Consider the following 26,159-nt stretch of genomic DNA (forward strand, 5'->3'; position numbering starts at 1 on the left):
GTCTAATGTATGAAGATGAGTCATAGCATCCGCTTGAATGTTATGTGGATCCTGGGCATGGCCGCGAATCCAGTGTATGCGCACAGGACATGGATACTTTGCGCAGAGCACATGAATAGATTGTGAAATCTGGAACGTTCGTCGAACAGCCTTCAGCTGTTTAAGGGCGGCGCGGGAGTCGGTGTAAATGTGAACTGTATTGAATGTTGGAACGAGCGGAAGGGAAGCAATGGCATTGTAAATGGCTTGAAGTTCTAATGCCAGGGGAGTGCACGTATCCGCAGTATACGTCGCGCGAGAGTTGAGATGCGGATGAGATGGACTATACACAGCAGTAACTCCCCTCTCTGCAGAATGAGATGCATCCGTGTATAATATGCACCCTTCAGGCAGATACGCTGCTGATACCGACGGGGAAACAGTGGGGCGATTGTCAGTGAGCTGGCAATAGGACCACGGTGGAAGTGTCTTTAAACGATGAAGTTTGAGAGACTGTTTTCGAGCTCTATTTGCCACCCGTTGGTCGATGATTTCACTGAGTGTATTAAGTTGGGCGAACTCCTGTAGCACAGGTATGGGTGTTAAACGAGGCAGATACGTTATGACGCGCATAGCCTCACGATTGATAGCTTCAAGGGAGTCCCACTGTCGGCGGGTGAGACGTTGAAATTGAGCCTGATATACTATCCGTGGCTGAAGGATAGAGCGCACAAGCTGGCGGGCCGTATGAGCACGTGCGCCACCAGAGCGCATAGCTATGCGACGAATCAGACCTAGAGTAGCGTGAGCCGATTTACGGGTGGCTGTCAGCCACGGGGTGCCAGTCCCAGATGTATGGAGGAGAAGACCAAGAATACGAACAGTTTCTACCTGAGGAATCAGAGAATTATGTACCGTAAAATTTAAAGGGGGAGCTTTCCGTAAGGCGGCTTTATTTCCAATTCGAATGAAACATGATTTAGTAGGAGAGAGTGTTAGACCCAAAGGTGGGAGGCGAGATGTCAATACATCCAGCGCGTGTTGAAGGACCGACTGATGAATAGACGCATCTGGATGACAGCACCACAAGGTGATATCATCGGCATATGCAAGCACGCGGATAGAAGGGATGGTCTCTAGGGCTCGAACCAGAGGAATTAGAGCCACATTAAATAATGTGGGGGCGAGAACGGAGCCCTGCGGCACTCCTCTATTGGAAGTGAAATTACCAAAGGGCTTTCCGTGGACACGCACGCTGAAGGTTCGATTTGCTAAAAAGGCGTGAATGGAGAGGAGGAACCGGTGAGGGAGACCAAGAGTTTGAAGGGAGGCAAGAATGGCAGAGTGAAGGATGTTATCATATGCCTTTGTTATGTCTGTAGCGATAACGGTTCGTACAAGGTGACTCTGTGGAGAGTGGTCAAGCACGTCAGCAGCCAAAGTAGCAAGGCCGTCCTCCGTTCCAATATGTGGGCGGAAACCAATTTGGGAATCTGGGTAACAATCATGGGATTCCAGCCACCATGATAAGCGTGCGGCTAGAATGTTTTCATAAAGCTTGCAGATGGTAGGGGTAAGGGAAATTGGACGAAGGGCCGAGAGAGATACTGGAGGCTGACCTGACTTGGGGATTGGAACCACAATAGAATGCTTCCAGTCTCCCGGCATGATGCCAGAAAGCCACACTTCGTTAAAAGTATCAAGTAGGGTTTCCAAAGCCCTCCCTTCCAAGTTACGGAATAAGGAGTTAGGTATGCCGTCGTGCCCGGGAGTAGTAGTAGTTTTTAAACGGTCAATGGAGGCCAGCAGCTCTGCCATGGTGAGGTCAGAAGTAATCCCATCGGGGGGCTCTGTTACCGATAAGTCAGGTGGAGACGTAGCGGTGCAGTCATGGGTTGGAAAAAATTGACGGGCCGCTTGTTGTGCAAATGTGTCCTCATCCACATTTAGCGCGAGGCGAATGCTCTCTGTGTAATCTGCAACCTGAGAAGGGCGCTCCATGGCGTGAAACACTCTCCAAAGATGTCGATTGCCCTGCGTAGAGGACAGGCGGGCACACCATGCAGCCCAGCGTTGCCTGCCTAGCCGCTTTGCATAGCGCCGCGCCCGTGCGGTAGCGCGGTGAAGAGTAGGAAGAGCCGAAGGGTCATCGGGGTGACGAGTAGCGTAAAGATCCGCCTGGCGACGAAGAGCCCACAGATTCAAGAGATGTATGTCCGGGTTTGGGTCATCTTCATTTACAGTAGTGGTAATAGTGTGAGTAGCGAGAACATAAGATATAGTAGATAATGCTGAAGAGGGGTTGAATGTAGATAAATGATTGTCTGCGCGTACAGAATCCCATGATGTTATTCGTACAGTGCGGCGTATTTTCCGTAGACGCGTAGGCGTGAGGGAGATAAAAATAGGGCTGTGATCGCTACCCCAAGTATCAGAATCAACAGCCCAACGAGGGTTACCGGGGCCTAACCACCAAGTCAAATCAGGTGAATACGGGCCACCTCGTGGGCGGGTAGAAGTATTCGGGTGATTTAAAAGTTGAAAGGAATGATCTGAAAAGCTCCCTTGGATGTGTGAACCCCTTGAGGAATCCGATGGGTAACCCCACGCAGTGTGTGCGCCGTTGAAGTCACCGCCAACTAGAATAGGGATACCCGAGTTGGTAGAACGTAGAAAACGAACCCATCCCAGATTGGGAGATGCGGAGCCAGGACGACTATAAAAAGAAACTAGAATAAGGGGTGTGCGTGCAGGTTTTACGAGAAGGGCGACAACCTCTTGACGTGTGTTGCACCACCGTGAAAGGTCGAGCGGTGTGTGCGGAACTGAACTGTGAATATAAATTGCAGATTTACCTGGGCTGAGGGAGGAGGCGGTGCAACGGCGATCAGGGATAGATGGTGAGTGGTATGCGCAGAAAACTGAAAGGCGTGGGAGTGCATTATGCTCTTGCAGTAGGAACGCCCATGCCCTCAGCTTTCCGTCGCGAAGGCGGATGTTCACTTCAGAGGCCTTATTAGCGAAACCTCGACAGTTCCACTGCACCACCACCGATGATGATGCGCTATCCATGACGAGGCCGAAGAGCTTCCACGATGAGGGATGTCACCTGCTTCATCAGCGCTAATATCTTGTCCACTGTCGGGGTAGTCACGGCTAACAGGTGGTCGGCACCTGATTGTGGGCCAGTGCTTACCCTAGGTGATTCCTCTGATGATTGCTCCCGAGTTATGAGAATTCTTCGAGAGGATTGAGAACGACGCTGTTCCCGGCGCTGGGTGAGTTCGTCTAGTCGGCGGCGAGCCTCCGCGATTGCATTGTCTAAAGCTGTGTCTTCATCTGTAGTATCCACATGTGATGGATGCACTGGACGTTTGGGCGTACCATTTGATCCGGGAAGGTGAGCCGCTTGTGCATATGTACGCTGGCGAGGAGACGTATGGTGAGCAGCAGGCTCAGATAAAGGAAGTTCAGGGAAGTCGTTGTCGTCACATGCGAGAGCTGCAAAGCGATTACTTGTAGGGACATCCATTTTTGCAGGCGACTTGTGAACCTTCTTCACTTGCTTCTTCTTTGGACAAGCGGGGGAGCGAATGTCATGGTCCGGCGATTTGCACAGGGCACAATGAGCTGTTGGTTCATTCATGTCGGCCACAGCTGCTGGATTAGGGCAGGTATTTTGCATATGTCCTTCTTTGTGGCAGTGATAGCAAAAAATACGACGAGGTCGGAAGGGCTGTGGTTTGACGATCGCACCGTAGTAGGTAAGGTACTTCGGGAGAGTCAACGGGCCTTGCAGGATGAGCAGGTATGAGCCCCGGCGACCCATAGGCCGTGCTTGCAGTACAACATGAGTTGAGCAGCGAATATTGGCGCGCACCTCCTCGGGAGGGCTCGTGCTGTCGACATGATAAACCATGCAGCGGAGTGTGTCAGGACCAGATGCAAAATATATTTGCACCGGGACATGCTTGCTGTCATCCAGGGGGATCCGCGTAACTGCGCAAAGTTTCTGGGCGTCCATCAAGGATGACAAGTTTACCGTGATGGTGTTCGATGGGCGATGGACGACAAACCCGCAGTAGTTCGAAGAGCCAAGGGCATGGTCTATTGTGGCTTGAACATTCCGGGCAGGGATGGCAGTCATATCAAAGCGCAGTCATATCAAAGGAAGGTGAGGTGCGTGTTTGGAGCCGCCTCCAAAGTGTCTGATGATAATTGTCGAGGGAGGGATGGGGTGGGGGGTACAGCCGACGCTCGGCTTTGCAGGCCTGCGTCAGTTCACTGAAGGAATGCATGCGCTCCCGTGAGAACTCCAGATCGGAGGCCGCCGGTGCCCGGTTGAGAGAGCCTCGGGCTAAAAAGCGTTGGCAGCCTCGTTTCCGGGATTCCCGGAGTGGGCAGGCACCCATTTGAGCCCCATGTGGCGGAGCGGGTGTGCGCTGAATAACTGTCGACGTTGATGTTCTATCTGTGGGCCAGCGTGAACTTTGGGACGCAGGGACGTAGAGAGGCGCATTGAAACACAGGTACTGTCTGTTCGCGCCGGCGCCTCACGCGTGTGGTTGATTGGCCGTGAGGCGTATTGAGTTCCGGCATCCTCCCTGTTGTTCCTTCTCTTCTGCTCCGCACCTGTAATTGTGGTCACGTGATCGCGAACGCCAAAGCGAAACTCGGCAGTTATGCCTGTAACAGCTGGCGCTGTCATAATGGCCGAGTAGGCCAACGCGCAGCGTTAAAATTGCAGGTCTTCCGGGCGTAACTTCGAATCCCAGTTCTTACTATGATATTTAGTTCATTCACACAATACCACTACGATCTTTATTTCAAAATCACGATGTTGAAAGACTGATTGATTGATTTCGAAGGGAAACGTCCTCACACTTCCTCGGAAGCAACCACATCTCGTTGGATGACGAAGGCTTGATTCTGTTGCAACTTCTGCTGCCCTTGCCGATGTCACCAAAAAGAAGACATCGATGTACACATTACACATAGCCAGAAGCATACATTGGAATGCTGCGCAATATGATACATGCTAGAGATCTAATAGTCCTTTCTAGTACCTCGGAAGACTATTGCACACGGTGGGCCATGATGTATTTTAGGTAACATCAACGTGGCCGCAGTTGTCTTGATAGAGAGAAAAAGTTTATGTGGATGTTGTGTCAGCATTAAAGTTAACAAAAGGTAAACATGAAAAAAGCAATTCCATCCTTCGTCCGGCAAGGATGCCCGCTCGCACCCTCGCTGTTCGTAATGTAACTGAAACGGTTCTATTTAAGCTTTATTGGAATGAACAGATATGTGATTTTTTTCTGGGTTTCGCAGGATACGAATGGCGTACCTGCCGAACCGGAAAATTTGCCACATTGAAAAGGCAAGCTGCGTAGTGACTGGAATTCATGTTATTTGACTGATAAAAAAAATCACCTGCCGAAATCCGGGATCGCACCAGGGACCTTTAGATCTTCAGTCTAACGCTCTCACAAAATGAGCTACATCGGCCGATAGAGTCTATAGAATATTGCCGTGCGCTCCACTAGATCGCAGATTTTTGCGGGCATTTGAGGAACGATTAAGCAGCAAGGCTTTTGTGTAGTTTCACTGCAATGTGGTAAGTTGGAAGATATGACTACGCTTCTGGCATAGCAGTTACAAAGGCAGACCAGAACTCCTGGATAGCATTGCATTTACTGCGGCGCCTACCAGATATATCTAGGCACTCCCCTCAGCATTAACCCTGTGCAATGGAGCAGTGGATAGAGCAACCACAGCGCGTGAATATTGTGGGGTCCATGGCATTCCTATGGCACGGCCACTATGTAAAATATACAAAGTGCGTCGCATAACTTGAACCAAGGTTTTTAAGAAAAAGCGGGAAAGCGCAGCTGCGCTAAATAAACGACACATTTTTTGCAATCATGCGGTACTCTGACTAATGTTACTCAGCTTAATTGTCTAATAAAATTCCGGCGGCCAGGGTGAGCCGCCGAGACGTTCCTGGAGTGTGCCATGGGGAGCGACGTCCTTCCTAGCGCTGCAACGACCGTCCACCAGAGCTGCAAAAGGTTATAAGGACGATTAGCCCCCACAGAAATTTCTTTAGACAGTCCATAGACTGTCCACAGGCTTCTGTCTATAAAGTCTATGGGCTCTATATAAACAAATCATAGAGAACAGTCTATAGGCAATACGAATCCTCTGGACAGTCTATAGAGAATCTATATATTTATGGCCATACACTTTTAGTAGACTTTTGTCTATAGACTATGAAGAGACAAGAGTAAATATCGATAGAAAGTCAATAGAGTCTATAAGTAGTCTATAGACTGTATATAGACCAGTTTTGTAAGGAAGATACTCCATAATGAGAAATTTGAGCGCAGCTCGGTAGGTGTCTCAGGTTCTCTAGGCTCATTGTTTTGCCTTACTAGGTCGTCGGCACGTCTAGCGACGGTATTAGTTCGATAGTAGTATAAGGCTATTAGTTGATGAAGAAGACGATGTGCAATGCACAGCGCGATAGTATGCTGCAGTTTAACACGAGGCGTGATCGGCTGCAGCGATAGACTATATGTGGCGATATCACTCTACGAACCACCTAGGGCGCCGGTGACTCCTTTTCAGTTAAACGCCCGTTAATTTCTTGAAAATCGAACCGCGCGTGGAGCGCAGTTACTTGGAGCACCGAGTTTAATGCCGCGTATATTTCTTCGGTAGAAATTCGGAGACGCGAAATTTCGTTCGTTTTGCGAACGCTCATCTGTCAGGAAAATAGTAATTAAAAAGGAAAATTCAGGATCATGGATGACTGGAGGGCGCTGCGCGCGAAGGTCAATTTCCTGCGTTCCGGAAGTACAGTCTTCTTCTTCTTCTCCATAGTAAGCATGGCACATACCCACGCAGGGGGATTGGCCAAGGTTCAGTAGACAATCCCAATGAGGTAAAATAGGCGTGAGAAGACTAAATCAATATAAAAATTGGAACAGTCAAACGAATTAAAGAAATATTATTTACCAGGAATAGAATCCAGAATTTTTGGACAATAATTGGTTTTGGGGGGAAGGAAATGGCGCAGTATCTGTCTCATATCGTTGGACACCTGAACTGCGCCGTAAGGGAAGGGATAAAGGAGGGAGTTAAAGAAGAAAGGAAGAATAGAGAGGTGCCGTAGTGGAGGGCTCCGGAATAATTTCGACCACCTGGGGATCTTTAACGTGCACTGACATCGCACAGCACACGGGCGCCTTAGCGTTTTTCCTCCATAAAAACGCAGCCGCCGCGGTCGGGTTCGAACCCGGGAACAACGGATCAGTAGTCGAGCGCCCTAACCACTGAGCCACCGCGGCGGGTCATGAAACAAAATTTTTTATACAGCTAACAAGGTAATCGATCAGTTGCACTTATGTAATCATGAAGGTAGCCGCAGACACTGATTAACGGGAATCCCTTTGCGCTCGCACCGAACGAGAGAATAACTGGAAGAGACAGTGGGAGTCCTAACCTGGAAAGAGGGACCTCCAAATACTGCTTTCCTTGAACTGCGAACCGGCGGCAAGAGAGGAGAAATTGATCTATTGTTTAAACTTGCCCACATGATACACTAAGGTTTGTCTCAGCCAACCCACATCTGCATAAGTACAAATTTAAGCGAGGGATTCTGCATCGCAGAAGCGTCATTGACACCTCACAAAGCCTTGATTTACACCACCGGATATTCCATGGGAATGTTAAGTAGCTAAAATCCACGGTATTGAGCAATGGATCACTCAGGTTGGCTGAAATATGTTGGAAGCGCTGGAAACGTGAAGTGCAGTCCTTATCCCGCTCTCGACTGTGTCATCTTTATTCTCCATTTGACTCAGTCCGGTAAAGCCTGAAACATATCTGACGTTGTGCTTCTCTTCGCGCGTTCCACCAGGATGGCCGAGATTGAATTGTCACATGCATTTCAGGGCATATGTACCATTGGCACAGAAGCCGGTGTCCGTCACTGTCCATGGCACGGAATTCGGATGATGTCAAAACGCAGGTGTAAGAGGTCACAACAGGTGTACGCTAGCATGTGTAGTCATGTGAACGACGAAAACTATCGTGTCAGGACTCGTAGCCATTCTGCAAAGTAGCATGACTGAGCACTTACAAGTACCGTCATGTAAGGTGTACTGTGTTTCTACAAAGTGTGCATAGTCATGCCTCATAGTAATATAACACCACATGGAAATTAAACAGCTACGGTTTACCTATGCATGTATTCACTTGATTTTAATCGGCTTTAATCTTTTCTGTGATGGCATCCGGGCATTCGAGGTAAAGTTCAGCAATTTTCAGAAGGGTGCGAAGTGGAGATAATGCAGGAGCTTTATGCCGAATCCTATTGCTCTAAGGGAAGGTAAAAGAGAATGGGGGGCGGGGGGGGGGGGATATTCTTAGGAATGCGTGTACGGACGAAAAATTAAAAAATCCCCCCTTAACCTCTTTTGCGGCCAAAAAATAACAGTGAAAGATCCATTCCGCCCCCCCCCCCCCTTTTTTCCCTCTTCTTGTGCCCCTACTAAAGAAATGCCTGCCTTTTTTGTATTTTTTTCTCGTACTTTCATCTGGAGTGGACAGGTTTTGTGAATCTCAAATCCTTCCCTTCGAAAAGCCCCCAAATTCGCCACTGAGACTTGTCACTTTTTAAAGTGGAGCATTCAAGCATATATAGAAAAGCCTAAGCCTAGAGTCTCAAAGACAGCTGGTTCACGGGGTGCAGCAGACAGCTAAGGCCGTAGGAGCCCTAGACTAAGGGCCCCTCCCAGTTCTGGGGGCGCAAAGCTCTTTATTCAATAAATTGTTTGTCATCAACAACTTCAACTGTGTCCTTGACGCCAAGTGCCACCACTGCCTTGCAGTGCTGGGGCTACGCTTCAAAAATATATATGAGGAGGTGAAAGAGGGCTGCAACTGATCTTAAAAGTAAATTAGAAATATTGTTGGCTGAATGTTTTTTTCGAATTCATTCGTCTATTCGAAACCGTACGCGCTTTCAAAACTGCTGAAGATTTTCAAGCGGGCCGCGTGACCCGGAATGGAGCAGTCATTTCTTTGTACATTTCTGTTTGTTAATAGTTTCTTTGCTAGCTTGTACGCTTTTGGTTTCTTTCTAACTCGAGTCTCGACTTGTATACACACTTCTAAACAAGACGACATGGACCCATCCAACAAAGAAGACCTGCTCGTCTTCCGCATTCCAGGGGCCATTAATGTTCATACCCAGCAATTCTAAACAAAGGCATTTTTGAGCGGGAAACCATTTATGAACGCAACTTTCTCATATCACCTAAGGTTTAACTATAACAATCAATATATCTGCGGATCAGTCAAGGGCAGTCTTGTATTTTTTTTCTATCCACGTTTTTGCTATCGTCAAAACCGCTCCCCATTGGTTTTCTAAGGCAGTCTTAACTGTTCGATGCGATCACTAGAAACACTTTAAAGGAAAGATTTTCCTACGTATCAGAATAATGGACCATTACCTTCAATATTTCTTTAACAGTGTCTTGCAATTTTCCAATTTTCAAAATTTTTGGCCGAGAAAGCTGGACTTGAGCAGCTGTCCGTAACTGGCCGCGTTACAGTCACCCAGGTGTTCGTGTACATCTATAACGAGTCCCATATTATGCTTTTCCATCTCTTTATGTACTACATCCTTACAGTTCGAATCTATATATTTATCGCCATGTATATCAATGGCGATATACATTGATACTCTGGCCCTTTGTAGACCGGTCTTTCCCAATACATTACCAATATTGGGCCGACTACATGTGCTGCTTGGGTAGTGCCTATATTTAATCTATAGTCCCATTCATGATCTTGTTGAGCGTAAAAAAATGAGCGCCTTTGTATCCCCATATCCCCTCCATATCAGTGAGTTACACGTTTTGGTTTGTTCAGAGTATATATCCGTTCCAAGCCTCCGCTATAGATTCCGACATGTGTAGCATCCAATTACACCGTAAGACCTCCTGGGTCAGATGAACTTACGAGGGTCATTTTTGCGTTTTCCTCATCATGCACCCATCTGTCTCATTAGCTGCTTGCATCGGGCGAAATATAGTGTTGCTAACATAGGCTCTAATACGCGCGTGGCGCTGGCCCAGACCATCATGCTATAGTAGCAGTGGTGTAATGGCCATGACAACAACTAAGCTTTCCCGAGTGCATTTGGTGCTTTATTTTGTTTGTCTTCTCAGAACGTCGCAGCAAGGTTCAAACCAAATGCTGTCCAAGAAGAGTCGCAGTGGATGGCGCCTTGCACGGAAGACTGGCAGCACGTTGTGGATCCTTCCGTGAAGCCCCGTGCAGCTGCCCCTGGTCCATCGAGGATAATCCCTAGCTCCGACTGAAAGCGAGCAGTCTTACGCAACTGGACAGGCGCTGCAGCGTTTGTGACCAAGATGAAATGACCGGGATTATCCGTCGGGGATTAAGCAGGAAAGCATTCAGGTTAATCCGCGCTACGCGCAGAATACCATTTACTGCATTAAATTCTGTATACTATTCCTTCGAACAGTAAGGCACCTTCTTTTTGGGCTCCGCTTAACGGAGCTCCCTTAGGGCCAATGTATATTTCGAGGCAATCGTCTGCGCTTGTACAGTCGCCAGCAATAAAAGAGGGAGCAAAGTTTCCACATTCATTTAAATTTATTGATTACTTCATACGTATGTGTGACTTAGCACAGTTTTTTCTGTGGGTGTTAAATAGTTTTCTTCTGGGCGTACACTATCGAAAAGCCATCCTCAAATTTAGTAGCGAAATAACAATTAAATTTGCAACTTTGTGCAAAAAGTTTGTTCCCTGTCATACGGGCATGGGACAGGCCTTTGCCCTGCTGTGGGCGTAGTCAGGCTGATGATGATGGTGCAGGTAAGCTTGCGCCTTAGGCTTACCTGTATTGGTGACGTGGGCCCCCACCGAAGTCCCTGCATTACAGCGCTAGCTGTGTAAGATAAGGCGGCCCGTTTGACGATGTTCGGCTTCCACAAAGGAGCGCGGGTGCAGAGTACAGGTGCAGAGCACAGGTGCAGAGAAAGACCGAGAAAACCGAGCGGAAACAACTGTAGAAGAGAGACGATTAATTCAGAATGTATATAATCGTATCAGTAAAATAGGAAGTGGCGCAGCAAACGCATTAAAATAGGAAGTGGTTATCAGCAGCAATACAGGAGTAATAATTGTTTCTTTACGAGTGTGAATCCGCTTTTATGCGAAATAGGAACCAGTGTCAGAATGCGTAAATGCCGGCGTCAGTCTGTCTGTAGACTCGGAAAGAAGTGAAGCCTTCACATGCACCACAAACCAATTACCTATTGTATCGACCGCAACGCTGACTGGCGCATCACGGCAGTACAACTCGTCACGTCGTTGCACAGCTAAATACAAGCTCACATTCACCATGCCAGCGGCGGAAGGATTCCCCATTACACTCCGATTCTATTCCTCTATCGTTTAATAAAGCGCTTCCACGCCTCATATACCTCCTGAAACGGCCAATCAAAGCAGCGGATGAAAGTGTGCGGGATGAATACATAGGGCCCAAATAGATCACATGTGGTCTAGCTTGTTTGCGGTCACGCTCTGACGTCACATTGGGAAACGAAAGCTGGGCCCTTATATTTAAAAAAAATATCATTTCGTTTTCACTTCACTTTGCCATGAAGTCGGTCCTGACGACAGCAACGAGAGGAGGCGGGTAAGAAAACAACCAATCAAGCACGGCCGGTATGAATTAACGCGACGTCGCCACTACAGCCACCCTCCTTTTGCCGAATCTGGCCCGGCCCAGTTGCAGGGACAGGGCTCCGCCAATACCTCGCCCAATCGGCGAACATTTCTTTACTAGAGACATAATTAGTGCCGAAAAGCTACTCGGTCGTGTTCAACAAGTCGTCGCCGCATGGTACGCGTTATGCAAGGAAAAATAAGTGGCCTCTTGGGCGGCTTCTTGCCACGACCAGCGTGACGTCAGTTCCTGCGGTACGTCACCGGAAGCAGCGACGAGTGTTAAGAGGGCCAAATGAAGTGCAAAGGAAATGGACTAGCTGTAACAGAATATGGTCCCTGATGTCAGCCAGTGAGGGTTCAAGTTCCCACAGCTGTCGGCGAGAGAGGATATGCTTTATGCTGTGCGGGCCTGCCAATCACTGCGCCCGACGCTACGGCGTCCGAGGCGTCGGCTAATCACGGGCCTTGTTCGTTGTTCACGTTCGCGTGTAACCTCGCCTAGGCGAATCAGTCAATCATGAGTCTAGCTGGACTGACCCCGATCGGCCCCGATTCAGGTGTCCAACGATATATGAGAGAGATACTGCGCCATTTCCTTTCCACAAAAAACCAATTATTATTATTATTATAATCTATTTGCCCGGCTCTCTTGAAAAAGAAGGGGGCGTGACACATTTGCGCTGCAATGGTGGCAGGAGGTGCCGTAGTTTTACAAGCCTCGACGGCAGCCAGAACGGAGGACTTTCTGCAGTAGTGTCGGGCTCCTTTCCTTTTATGAGATTGCTACTGGGTTTACACATCACCTTCGCTGCGATTCGCGTATTGGTCGACTTCTGAACGGGATTGCCAAAAAACAATCTCGGCCTATACGCGAGCAAATAGGATGCGAGTAAATATATTGATGTGAGACTAATGTAAAGACAGAGAGTTGTGTACATCGGGAGATCTCGCACACAACCAGAGCCACGAATACCGCTCGCACACATGCTCTGAGTCACGGCAACGTCCTATAGAGTCGTTTCTCATCTGAATGCGTAACAAGATGTTACTGTTTTCGGCTGTGCAGGGACTCCAAGCTACCGCTCAACAAGTATATTCCAACCAAGTGCTTAGAAGTGTTTTACCGCCTGTTGAAATGCAAGCGAAATCAATTCATTCTTTTTTTTTATTCCAATTTTACCACCTTTGTAAAACGTGTGCGCACTGACTCCCACCGTTTTGAGAGCTACTGAATGGGGAGCGAAGCGATGCAATTTTGACTGTACTCAGTAAACAGCAGCGCAGAGTTTAAAAGTAGAGGAGAAAGAGCCTTTTACGGCGCTATATATACCTCCATCCAAGACTGGCGCCTGCTATATCGCTGTCCAATATCGCGCAAATTTTCCGTTGCGGTTCTCAGGAAGATATCCGCATAACGGTTGTTCATCTATAGCTTGAGTACTGCATGCCCATGCCCACAAAACAGTTAAGACTCGTTGAAAATGCGGTGTACCTTTCGTTGATATCTGCAAAGAAGGGTGGCACATAAGAAGGGACATGCGAGGCATGCGCTGTTGAGATCAGTAGCAAGATGCCACATCGGCGAGTTTGTTTTTGCCCGTTTCGAGTTCGTGTACTCGTGCCAGTGAGGCGAATGTCAGCATCCCGTAGAGTATCTGTTACGGGTCTAAGTTGGACTTTTTTTTGGAAATGTTGCGGAGAGTTTGAAGGATGCTTCACTCCCGCCACCGGTGGGCCCGGTATTGCACTACCTCCGGGATCGGCCTTGTCTTTAGCGCGTCTATACTATCCAGTCTTTCTTTCAACTCTACTACTATCTGCACGTGGTAGCAATTGTGGCTCGGCTTGAGCCAGTGAGCAGGCCTGTGCACTTTCCTTTTCTTTCTTCCTGGTAGCAACAGACAGACAGACGTGCCAATGAGGTGGTACAGAAAATTTATAGCAGGCTTACAGTTTTCATTTTGTTCTTTTATTTCTCAGGGCCACGCTACTAAATCGTTAAATGAAAGAAACTAAGTTCTACGATCTGAACTGACTGCTATATCGAAAATAAAATTGCAATTGTAAGTTGTACTTCCTCTTTTGTTCTGTTTTTCTAGTTGGGTGGAATCGAAGGAAATAACGTTAAGTGAGCTGTGCCTCTGCTATTCTTGGTACGTTATTACTTCCGTACCTGCGGTTCCACCGTACTTCAGCCCGCATCTGTTGTAGTTTATCACTCGATGCAAGTCAGGGTTCTTGCTACCTTATTTTTCTGGCATACCCCATGTGTGCAGGAGCTAAGGTTGTTCCGCACCTGCCGACTTTCCGTATCCAGAGCACATACCTCTACACGGGGGCACTGCATAAAATGGACTTCAAAGCAGTGCTCTGCCCCGTAATTTTTTCCAGCGTCGCCGTTGGTATTCTATGTCGTGAACAAAAACTGTGGCTTTCACCCGTCCCGCTGCTCACTGAAAAAGTTATCCATGTAGACGATCTCTAGAATGTGCAGGGTGGCCGAACACATGGGCACGTGGTTTTGGGGCTGGGGCTCCTGTGGCGGGCGCACCGCTCAGTTGCTGCACTGCAACACTACTTGCTGAAGTGGCCCCATTTAATTCCCAGGTGGTCGAAATTATTCCGGAGCCCTCCACTACGGCGCCTTTCTTCCTTTCTTCTTTCACTCCATTCTTTATTCCTTCCCTTACGGTGCGGTTCAGGTGTCCAACAATAAATGAGACAGATACTGCGGCATTTCCTTTCCCCCAAAAATCTATTATTATTATTATTATTATTATTATTATTATTATTATTATTATTATTATTATTATTATTATTATTATTACTATTATTATTATCATCATCATCATCACCGTATCTGTCACACCCTGGTTCCGCGATTTCGCGTAGTCGTCGTCGGTGTCGTCCTGTCCGCCTCGCGCTACGTTTGCATTCGTCGGATGAAGCGCGCTCGCTCAAACACGATCACGTGACCATACCGTGCCTGCCGCCCATGCCTCGCACCTCGTCATCATGACGACATGGGGGTGGGAGACAGGGGCGCAATAAGCCGCCACCAAACGCCTCCGCCGTTCGAACCGACGCTCAAGAAAACACCCTGATATTCGTCATGTCGAACCTCGAGGGTTTCTATTCCACCTCAGCAATTGTATTGTCTTTGATTCCAACGTCGACTTCTGGAAGTGAAAGCGATTCGTTCTCTACGTCGCATATCAGACACCAATTCAGCGCAGTCGCGTACATCACGAAACACGCGCAGCCATCTGGAGTTCGACAGACAGTGCTACGAAGAAGCGATCACGCCTGTATGTACGCATTTCCATGACTGCGGAGCAGGCATATAGAGAGCATGCAAGAAGAGAAATCAGCAAAAAGCCAACCATCGCGCAGTCAAACGCAATAATACGCATTCTCGTCATTTAATGGTTAACCTTGAACCCACCACCAAAGCAACAATCACCAAACTCGTTATGCACTGCGCCACACTTCGTCGATCATTTCGAGAAACAGGTACAGCCGAATCTCGTTATAACGAGACGGTTTATAAAGAAATAATGGACGTAACGAAGCAATGGCAACTCCGCTTGGAAGTTCGCTCAGTGCGAGCTATAACGAAGCTATGGCTATAACGAAGTAAACGCCAGGCCAGCCCCTTTGTTACAACGAGTGTCAACAGTATATCGTTGATCACTCGCATTACTATCGGCCTTTCATTTTGTACGCCGCCTCCGGGGTTCCTTCAGTGAAGCATGCATGGATTCCTATGTTCCATTTGTCGAGTGTGCACGCGTTTCACGTGTCCCACCGCACCAGTGTCACTCCTTTTGGCGATTTCGTACACAAGGGGCAAAAAATTCAATACTGCTTTCTGTGCATTATAAACGACGTTAGTCCACTACGTACACAGTTAGACTCAGAAGCCCCTTCATGCATTAAAAATGTGTCTAGCATCTCAGTGGATACACTGAACGGACAAAATTAGCTGCAGTTTAGCTACTGCTCAACCCGGTTAGAGAGCGAAAGCTGTGGTGTATCGGACAAGTAGACGCGGCGTGGCGTCTTTAACGTTGAGTGCGTACCGCCCACTGGATAGCCAGCGCGCCCACCCTGCCAGGGCTCGGTTAAACTAATGGTTGATCGCGATAGGTTGGTCACCCAATGAACGCTGCGGACTATTGCTGAAGTGGCGCGGGTCTGCCACAACGTTGCCAGCGCTAATGCATGCAGGCCACATCTCTCTCTGACCAGCGCCTCGTGCCTAAAAGCGTGATTGAGGCGTCCACTATCCCAGGGAGCCAGTTATGCGCTCTTCCATTCCTCAAAATCGTCGTCGCCTAGAGCGTTAACGCCAACGCCAATGATCACAATGAACGCCGACGGCCTAAGGAAACAAAGGCGAACACTCGGTTTCGGTGGCGGCGGCGGCGGTGGTGGCTGAGTGACGTCATAGCTGTCACGTGGTTTCTCCTTGGTTCAAGGTCAAACCCACGCGCACGGCGAAAAAGCTACAGAGGGGAGTAGTAAAGTTTTCGCTTTAAGAATCTTGAAGACGGGTTATATCGCGGCTAGTGCAGGCAAACTTCAGTGCGGTAGTGCGTTTGAAGCGAATTTATTTACTGGCTTCCAATCGCTGCAGGATAAGATTTCGTAAATTTCGTCGCCGTCTTAAGCAACGTTACTATAATAAAAAAGTGATCTCACACACATCTCGAAAGCATAACAATAGGTTTCAGTTTAGCCTCTGGTGATGGTCATGTCAGGATGGCCGAGCGGTCCAAGGCGCTGCGTTCAGGTCGCAGTCCGGTCTTCCGGGCGTGGGTTCGAATCCCACTTCTGACAAAACAATTTTTTTCTTTTTTGCCACCGCTTGTAAAGAATGAAACCACTCATGTCCCTTCTTTTTGTGCACCCGTTCAGTCACGATGTCAACATTTTAGCGCATATTCTTGCGCAGCAAATCATTTGCGGAACCGCCTCTGGGTCACGAAGATGCGCGTGAACAAACTGTTTCTCAGGGGAATGTGCGCAGACGCAAAATTGCTTTAAACCCCTTTCTGAGAACAGCTTGCAATTTATTTTTAAGCTGGGCAAGACGGACGATAAAGCATACCTAGCTGTCAGATTGAATCCCAAACTACGGCGTTGTTTTCCCTTCCTTTGACAGCGTCTATAGTGCCCTCCGACAGCGCTTTTTTTTAAACCCTTCGAGTGCCTTCCAGCAGCGCTTTGATTCAGCCTTCGAGTGCGGTCCGATAGCGCAGCAACAGTGTACAAGAGCGCTGTCCGACAGTGCTCAATCAACGCCACGACAGCAGCACTGCCGTTTCTGTGTTTTCGAGCCGCTCCCGGTCACACCCCGGTGCTCGCTTACCTTGAACCACCGCCCCGCTGATAATTGAAGAGATGAAAGGTCTAAGTAGGGTTTTCAAAGCACGTGCTAGGTTTGTGAACCTTTATGTCCAGGGACGCAGCCTCCGTGGCTGAGTGGTTATGGCGTTCGGCTGCTGGCCCGAAAGACGCGGGTTCGATCCCGGCTGCGGCGGTCGAATTTCGATGGAGGCGACTCGACTACTGATCCGGAGTTCCCGGGTTCGAACCCGACCACGGCGGCTGCGTTTTTATGGAGGAAAAACGCTAAGGCGCCCGTGTGCTGTGCGATGCCAGCGCACGTTAAAGATCCCCAGGTGGTCGAAATTATTCCGGAGCCCTCCACTACGGCACCTTTCTCTTCTCTTCCTTTCTTCTTTCACTCCCTCCTTTTCCCTTCCCTTACGGCGCGGTTCTGGTGTTCAACGATATATGAGACATATACTGCGTCATTTTATTTCCCCCCCCCAAAAAAAAACAAAAAAAAAGATGGAGGCGAAGCTCTAGAGGCCCGTGTGCTGTGCGATGTCAGTGCACGTTAAAGAACCCCAGGTGGTCGAAATTTTCGGAGCCCTCCACTACGGCGTCTCTCATAGCCTGAATCGCTTTGGGACGTTAGGCCCCCATAAACCAAACCATTGTGTCCAGGAATTCAGCCTCCTTTCTTTCAGCATGCTTTCTCCACCTCGACATAACGTTTCCCCCACTTTGCATCTTTGGGAGGCCAGCAAGGATGACTTCGAGGCTATATCTTCGAAGGCATTTTGATGCCTTCGAAACTACCTCTTGTTAATTGAGGAGACGACTCGCCTAGCAGAGCGCTACTCGGGAGAGCTTCCTGGGGCCCATTTGACTGCTTGAAGTTCTCTGCTGGATGGAAATCCCCCTGCTTGCTTTCCTATGGGATCGAAATATCTGCTGTGGACGTCGCTATGCGTTCTGGTGCATTGAGAATTGTCGAGTTTTCTCCATTTCCACTTTTACAGTTGGTGAGAGCTTCTGCCTCAAGACCCAGGTTCCGATTCCCATTCAGCGATACGCAATCGCTGTTTCCCCTTCCCCCGACTCCTTGATCGCCGTTGGACGGCGCTGGAGTACGCTGCTTCTAGGCCGCCGGACTGCACTCGAACGGCGAATAAAAGTGCCGTATCACGGCACCCTGGCACTGTCCTACAGGCGGCCGTAGAAATGCACTCGAGGAAGGCTGAGTAAAAGCGCCGTCAGAGGGAGCTCTAGACACTGCCCTATAGCCGCGCCGTCTCACGGCACTCGAAGGCTTAATAAAGGCGACGTCGAAGGGCAATATAGACGCTGCTTTTTTTTTGTTTTTATCCACTACAAAACCGATCAGACTGAGGCCCAGGTGCAGCTGAGGCTGCAGAAAAGGGTAACGTAAAGTAACTCTATAAAACGTTTGAGGAAAAGGCGCTTATAAAGAGCCTGCACAATCTTTATGAATTAGAGCGCAAACACCTGCATTGTATGCGGACGATATAACTCGTGTGAGTTGCGGAGTCATAAAGTGCAAACCTATATTGGGGCGCTCGAGTTCGACCTCGCGCCAATCGAGCTTTGCTGTCTGACCAACCGACAAGGCAAGTTTTACTTGGTGAGCACTTTATGAGCTGGTTTCAGGCACGGTGTCCAATGGCAGATATGTGAACTCTACACGAGAAATAATCAATGTGCTAGGTATTATTGTCAGATGTTTAATGACCCAACCGCAGCTGACAACGCCGTAGTTCTAAGGCATTTCATCTCCCTTGATGAACTTTGTCTGAAGACAAACCAATGGATCTAACTGAACATCTCACTAAGCAAAAGAGTCACCTAGCCATTCACCACCTGTCGCCTTAAAAAAAAAAAACTCCTGACCCTGATGGAACTTCAGGCGAGATTTATAACTTTCATTCTTCTTCTGTATACCACACTGTTTTGGCATTAATTTTGATGTTGAGTCTCTTCATTTACCTTTTGCAAAAAGCCACACGGTTTTATATCTGAACAGATAACCTGCGCACTGTGGTCGACTACAGGTCCTTTGGTCCGGCGAATAAGGATAATAATGTTTCTCGGAACGCGTTATCACATCGTCTGAATGAAATTTTAACGTAATGCAATTTTTTTTTCATATAAGATTCCACTAAAAAACAACAATATATCCGATGATCCCCCTGACCACGCTTGCATTTTTTTGTTAACGTTTTTGCTGACGACAAAAACGTTCTCCATTGGTTTTTTTTTTTATGGCAGTCTCAATTAACCGCTTGACGTGGGGGGTAGACAAACTTTAAAAGAAATATTTTCCTACGCATCAGAAGAACGGACCATTATCTTCGATATTCGCACAACAGTCCCTTTCAATGTTGCACAGCTGCGTCACAATTAAAATTGATGTCCAAGAATCCTGGACTTGGGGCACGCAGTTCTGGCCCTGCCGTTTCGCGTGCTTGTGTGCGACGTCGCGAGCACTGGCCTCTTATTGCGACCTCCTCTTCAATGGCGCCGAACTTTGTCGCCTTTGTAAGGCTGCGCGTTCCCTCGGCCTCGGGCTGCGTCGCGGGCACGTGGTTCTGCAGGACGCAGTTCTTCCTCGCATGTGGTTGTGGATGAGTCCGTCATACTCCTGCGCCGCTTTACTAAGCGGCGGCGGTGGTGGTGGTGTAAACTTTATTACATACAGAAGAGTTTAGGACGCACAGGTCCTTGGGCCCCAGCACGGCCCCACTGCACTCAAACGTTCATGTCCCGGAGGCTCATGACGCTGGCAGTTCGGCCTGTGGCGATGGCTTGCTTGGCCGGGTCCCCGGAGCGCAGTAGGGTCTCCCATGCCTTCCAAGTGGTAAGGTGCTCCAGTTCCCGCGGGGCAAGACCCGCCGGGCAGACGTTAAGGATATGATCGACAGTGGCTATGAAGGGTGGCAGAGGGTAAAGGAGGGGTATGTGGAGACTTGGCAATAGCGCGAGCGTATATAAGGGGAGGGTAAGGTGCGTGTTTGAAAACGCCTCCAAAGAGTCTGGTGATAATTGTCGAGGAGGGATTGGGTGGGGGGTATAGCCGACGCTCGGCTTTGCAGACCTGCGTCAGTTCACGGAATGAATGCATGCGCTCCCGTGAGAACTCCAGATCGGAGGCCGCCGGTGCCCGGTTGAGAGAACCTGGGGCTAAAGCGTTGGCAGCCTCGTTTTCGGGATTCCCGGAGTGGGCAGGCACCCACATAAGCTCCATGTGGCGGGGCAGGTGTGCGCTGAATAACTGTCGACGTTGATGTTCTATCTGTGGGCCAGCGTGAACTTTGGGACGCAGGGACGTAGAGAGGAGCATTGAAACACAGGTACTGTCTGTTCGCGCCGGCGCCTCACGCGTGTGGTTGATTGGCCGTGAGGCGTATTAAGCCCCGGCATCCTCCCTGTTGCTCCTTCTCTCCTGCTCCGCACCTGTAATTGTGGTCACGTGATCGCGAACGCCAACGCGAAACTCGGCAGTTATGCCTGTAACAGCTGGCGCTGTCATAATGGCCGAGTAGGCCAACACTCAGCGTTAAAATTGCAGGTCTTCCGGGCGTAACTTCGAATCCCAGTTCTTACTATGATATTTAGTTCATTCACACAATACCACTACGATCTTTATTTCAAAATCCCGATGTTGAAAGACTGATTGATTGATTTCGAAGGGAAACGTCCTCACACTTCCTCGGAAGCAACCACATCTCGTTGGATGACGAAGGCTTGATTCTGTTGCAACTTCTGCTGCCCTTGCCGATGTCACCAAAAGGAGACATCGATGTACACATTACACATAGCCAGAAGCATACATTGGAATGCTGCGCAATATGATACATGCTAGAGATCTAATAGTCCTTTCTAGTACCTCGGAAGACTATTGCACACGGTGGGCCATGATGTATTTTAGGTAACATCAACGTGGCCGCAGTTGTCTTGATAGAAGGAAAAAGTTTATGCGGATGTTGTGTCATTATTAAGCTGAACAAAAGGTAAGCATGACAATAGCAGTTCGCTGCTTCGTCCGGCAAGGATGCCCGCTCACACCCTCGATGTTCGTAATGTAACTGAAACAGTTCTATTTAAACTTTATTGGAATGAACAGATATGTGGTGTTTTCTGGGTTTTGCACGAGACGAAAGCCGGGCCTGCCGAACCAAAAAATTTGCCATATTGAAAATACAAGCTGCGTAGTGCTTGGAATTCAAGTCATTTGACTGAAAAAAAGAAAAACTGCCGAAACCCGGTATCGAACCAGGGACCTTTAGATCTTCAGTCTAACGCTCTCCCAACTGAGCTACTTCGGCCGATTGAGTCGATAGAATCTTCCCGTGCGCTCCACTAGATCACAGATTTTTGCGAGGCAGCGTGTGAGGAACGATTAAGCAGCAAGGCTTTTCTGTAGTTTCACTGCAACTGTGGTAAGTTGGAAGATATCACTTCGCCTCTGGCATAGCAATAAAGGCACTCCAGAACTCCTGGATAGCATTGCATTTACTGCGACGCCTACCAGATATATCTTCCCTCAGCATTACCCCTGTGCAATGGAGCAGTGGATAGAGCAACCACAGCGCGTGAATATTGTGGGGCCCATGGCATTCCTATGGCACGGCCACTATGTAAAATATACAAAGTGCATCACATAACTTGAACCAAGGTTTTTAAAAAAAGCGGGAAAGCGCAGCTGGGCGAAAGCAACGACACATTTTTTTCAATCATGTGGTACTCAGAGTATTGTTACTCCGCTTAATTTTCTAATTAAATAAGATTAATTATACAAAATTCGTAATTCCGGCGGCCAGGGTGAGCCGCCGAGACGTTCCTGGAGTGCGCACGGGGAGCGACGTCCTTCCGGGCGCTGCAACGATTGTCCACCAGAGGTGCAAAAAGTTCTAAGGACGACTAGCCCTTACAGAAATTTCTTTAGACAGTCTATAGACTGTCCACAGGCTTCTGTCTATAAAGTCTATAGGCTTTATATAAACAAATCCTAGAGAACAGTCTATAGGCAATACAAATCCTCTGGACAGTCTATAGAGAATCTATAGATTTATGGACGTACACTTTTAGTAGACTTTTGTCTATAGACAGTCTATAGACTATGAAGAGACAATAAATATCGATAGAAAGGCAATAGAGTCTATAAGAAGTCTATAGACTCTCTATAGACCACTTTTGTATGGAGGATACTCCATAATGAGAAATTTGAGCGCAGCTCGGTAGGTGTCTCACGTTCTCTAGGCTCATTGTTTTTTGCTTTACTAGGTCGTCGGCACGTCTAGCGACGGTATTAGTTCGTTAGTAGTATTAGGCTATTGGTTGATGAAGAAGACGATGGGCAATGCACAGTGGGATAGTGTGCTGCAGTTTAACACGAGGCGTGATCGGCTGCAGCGATAGACTATATGTGGCGATATCACTCTACGAGCCACCTAGGGCGCCGATCATTCCTTTTCAGTTAAACGCCCGTTAATTTTTTTGAAAATGGAACCGCGCGTGGAGCACAATTACGTGGAGCACCGAGTTTAATGCCGCGTATATTTCTTCGGTAGAACTTCGGAGACCCGAAATTTCGTTTGTTTTGCGAACGCTCATCTGTCAGGAAAACAGTAATTAAAAAGGAAAATTCAGGATTGTCGATGACTGGAGGGCGCTGGGCGCGCAGGTCACTTTCCTGCGTTCCGGAAGTACAGTCTTCTTCTTCTTCTCCATAGTAAGCATGGCACATACCCACGCAGGGGGATTGGCCAAGGTTCACTACATAATCTTAATGAGGTATTTGCGCGGGGAAAAATAGGCGTGAGAACACTAAATCAATATGAAAATTGGAACAGTCAAATGAATTAAAGAAATATGAATTACCAGAAATAGAATCGAGCATTTTTGGACATGCAACAAAATTTTGTATACAGCTAACAAGGTAATCGATCAGTTGCACTTATGTAATCATGAAGGTAGCCGCAGACACTGCTTAACGGGAATCCCTTTGCGCTCGCACCGAACTAAAGAATAACTGGAAGAGACAGTGGGAGTCCTAACCTGGAAAGAGGGACCTCCAGATACTGCTTTCCTTGAACTGCGAACCGCCGGCAAGAGAGGAGAAATTGATCTATTGTTTCAACTTGCCCACATGATACACAAAGGTTTGTCGCAGCCAACCCACATCTGCATAAGTACAAATTTAAGCGAGGGATTCTGCATCGCAGAAGCGTCATTGACACGTCACAAAGCCTTGATTTACACCACCGGATATTCCATGGGAATGTTAAGTAGCTAAAATCCACGGTATTGAGCAATGGATCACTCAGGTTGGCTGAAATATGTTGGAAGCAATGGAAACGTGAAGTGCAGTCGTATCCCGCTCTCGACTGTGTCATCTTTATTCTCCATTTGACTCAGTCCGGTAAAGCCTGAAACATCTGACGTGCTTCTCTTCGCGCGTTGCACCAAGATGGCCGAGATTGAATTGCCACGTGCAATTCAATGCATATGTCCCATTGGCACAGAAGCCGGTGTCCGTCACTGTGCATGACACAGAATTCGGATGATGTCAGAACGCAGGTGTCACAACAGGTGTAAGCTAGCATGCGTAGTCATGAAAGACGAAAACTATAGTGTCAGGACTCGTAGCCATTCTGCAAGGTAGCATGACTGAGCACTTACAGGTACCGTCATGTAAGGTGTACTGAGTTTGTATAAAGTGTGCATAGTCATGCCTCCTAGTGATATAGTCATGACACATGAAACTCGAACATATGCAACATGGACATTTTTCTCATTCTCACGCGTAAGCATTCTGAAGTGTATCTGCCTATTATTTTTTTATTAACCGCGCCTAATTCCAAAAATCTGTGGAATTCGACAATAAGGCTATGATAGTTTGCAGAATTTCGATGCCGCATGGAAAAAAAAATCACCTGCCGAAACCCGGGATCGAACCAGGGACCTTTAGATCTTCAGTCTAACGCTCTCCCAACTGAGCTATTTCGGCCGACGGTGTCTGGTGTCCTACAACACCATGTGAAAACTAAACAGCTACAGATCACCTATGCGTGTATTCTCTTGGTTTTAATCGGATTTAAACTCTTTTGTGATGAAATTCGGGCATTCGAGGGAAAGTTCAGCAATTTTCAAAAGTGTGCGAAATGGAGATAATGCAGGAGCTTTATGCCGAATCCTATTGCTCGAAAGGAAGGTAAAAGGGAATGGGGTGGGGGGGGGGGGGATATTTTTAGGAAAGCATAAACGGACAAAAAATAAAAAATCCGGCACTTATCTTCTTTTGCGGCCAAAGAATAACAGTGAAATATCCATTCCGACCCCCCCCCCCCCCCCTCTTTTTTATTTCCTCTTCTTCTGCCCCTACCAAAGAAATGCCCGCCTTTTTTGCAATTTTTTTCTCGGGCTTTCATCTAGAGTGGACAGGGTAGTGAATCTCAAATCCCTCCCCTCTCCCCACACCCCCCATGCTGGTTCTCAAGTGCTTCCGTGCCCTAGCATAAAGCTTCATTTCGTAACCAAGTGTAGTCATTGCAGTGACATATCATGAGCGCCATGATCGTGAACCATGCATAGCTTGCACAGTGCATGTCGGCGCTTGAAGCTTGCGATGTGCAGTGCCGATTTTTGCCGTGCTCCTCCTTCAGCAACATGGCGGCGACACTTGAGCCATAGTGGGCGCCATGATGGGTTCATGCAGTAAGGCGATAAGTTGAATGTCTATGTAATCAATTTATCGCAGTTTGCTTCGACGTACGCTCTGGAACATGATAGCGACGCCCGTGATCGGAACACTTTCATCTTACGAGTTTCGAAGCTTCCCATGGAGCTGATGTATTAAAGAACGGCGGTCTGACTGGCACAAAATTTTGGGGTTTGCGGATTATGGTGACACCCCTTGTCAACTACCTAAACTAGCTGCGTCCAAGTTACAAACTTCGATTTTGTTCATGAACGCAAAAGCGCTTGACAACAAACTCAGTGAAACTGATGCAGTAACCAAAATCTATAGATACAAAAGTGCGAGAGATAAATTAAGGGGTAGAACAAGCAAAATAAAAACCTCTTGAGAAGACCATGGCGACAAATGGCGACCGCTTTTATTAGCCGCGTTTACATGAATGCGACAAAGTAGACTCTAGTCCCCTTTTTGAGGGAATTGATAATAATTGGTTTTTTTGGGGAAAGGAAATGGCGCAGTATCTGTCTCATATATCGTTGGACACCTGAACCGCGCCGTAAGGGAAGGGATAAGAGAGGGAGTGAAAGAAGAAAGGAAGAATTAGGTGCCGTGGTGGAGGGCTCCGGAATAATTTCGACCACCTGGGGATCTTTAACGTGCACTGACATCGTACAGCACACGGGCGCCTTAGCGTTTTTCCTCCATGAAAACGCAGCCGCCGCGGTCGGGTTCGAACCCGGGAACTCCGGATCAGTAGTCGAGCGCCCTAACCACTGAGCCACCGCGGCGGGTTTGAGGGAAAGAGCAAGTTCCGAAATGGGGAAAGGCGTGAATCGTTCGCTGCTCTCTTCCTCGACATTTTTGCACTTTCCCTCAAAAAGTTGACTGGAGTCGACTTTTGTCGCATTAATGTAAACGCGGCTGTAGACCGCGTCTAGATGGCGCCACCATCGAAAAGCCCCCAAATTCGTCATTGAGACTTGTCCCTTTTTTAAAGTGGAGTATTCAAGCATATATAGAAGCCTAAGCCTAGCGCCCCAAGGTCAGCTGGTTCACGGGGTGCAGCAGACAGCTAAGGCCGTAGGAGCCCTAGACTAAGGGCCCCTCCCAGTTCTGGGGGCGCAAAGCTCTTTATTCAATAAATTGTTTGTCATCAACAACTTCAACTGTGTCCTTGACGCCAAGTGCCACCACTGCCTTGCAGTGCTGGGGCTAAGCTTCAAAAATATATATGAGGAGGTGAAAGAGGACTGCAACTGATCTTAAAATTAAATTAGAAATATTGTTGGCTGAATGTTTTTTTTTTCGAATTCGTTCAAGTCTATTCGAAACCCGACGCGGTTTCAAAACTGC

The 26,159-nt window shown here is 48.0% G+C and overlaps 3 non-coding genes across 3 annotated transcripts; 1 reads left to right on the forward strand and 2 right to left on the reverse strand.

Moving 5' to 3' along the window:
- The first annotated feature begins 16,510 nt into the window (after positions 1–16,510).
- Positions 16,511–16,594, forward strand: TRNAL-CAG (transfer RNA leucine (anticodon CAG)). The gene has a single exon. It is a non-coding gene; the product is annotated as a tRNA-Leu (tRNA).
- A 4,765-nt stretch (positions 16,595–21,359) lies between these two features.
- On the reverse strand, positions 21,360–21,432 carry TRNAF-GAA (transfer RNA phenylalanine (anticodon GAA)). Its single transcript has one exon. It is a non-coding gene; the product is annotated as a tRNA-Phe (tRNA).
- Positions 21,433–24,043: 2,611 nt separating this feature from the next.
- On the reverse strand, positions 24,044–24,116 carry TRNAF-GAA (transfer RNA phenylalanine (anticodon GAA)). The gene has a single exon. It is a non-coding gene; the product is annotated as a tRNA-Phe (tRNA).
- Positions 24,117–26,159: the final 2,043 nt, after the last annotated feature.

Source organism: Amblyomma americanum, chromosome 9 (assembly GCF_052857255.1).
Source record: "Amblyomma americanum isolate KBUSLIRL-KWMA chromosome 9, ASM5285725v1, whole genome shotgun sequence".
Taxonomy (NCBI): domain Eukaryota; kingdom Metazoa; phylum Arthropoda; class Arachnida; order Ixodida; family Ixodidae; genus Amblyomma; species Amblyomma americanum.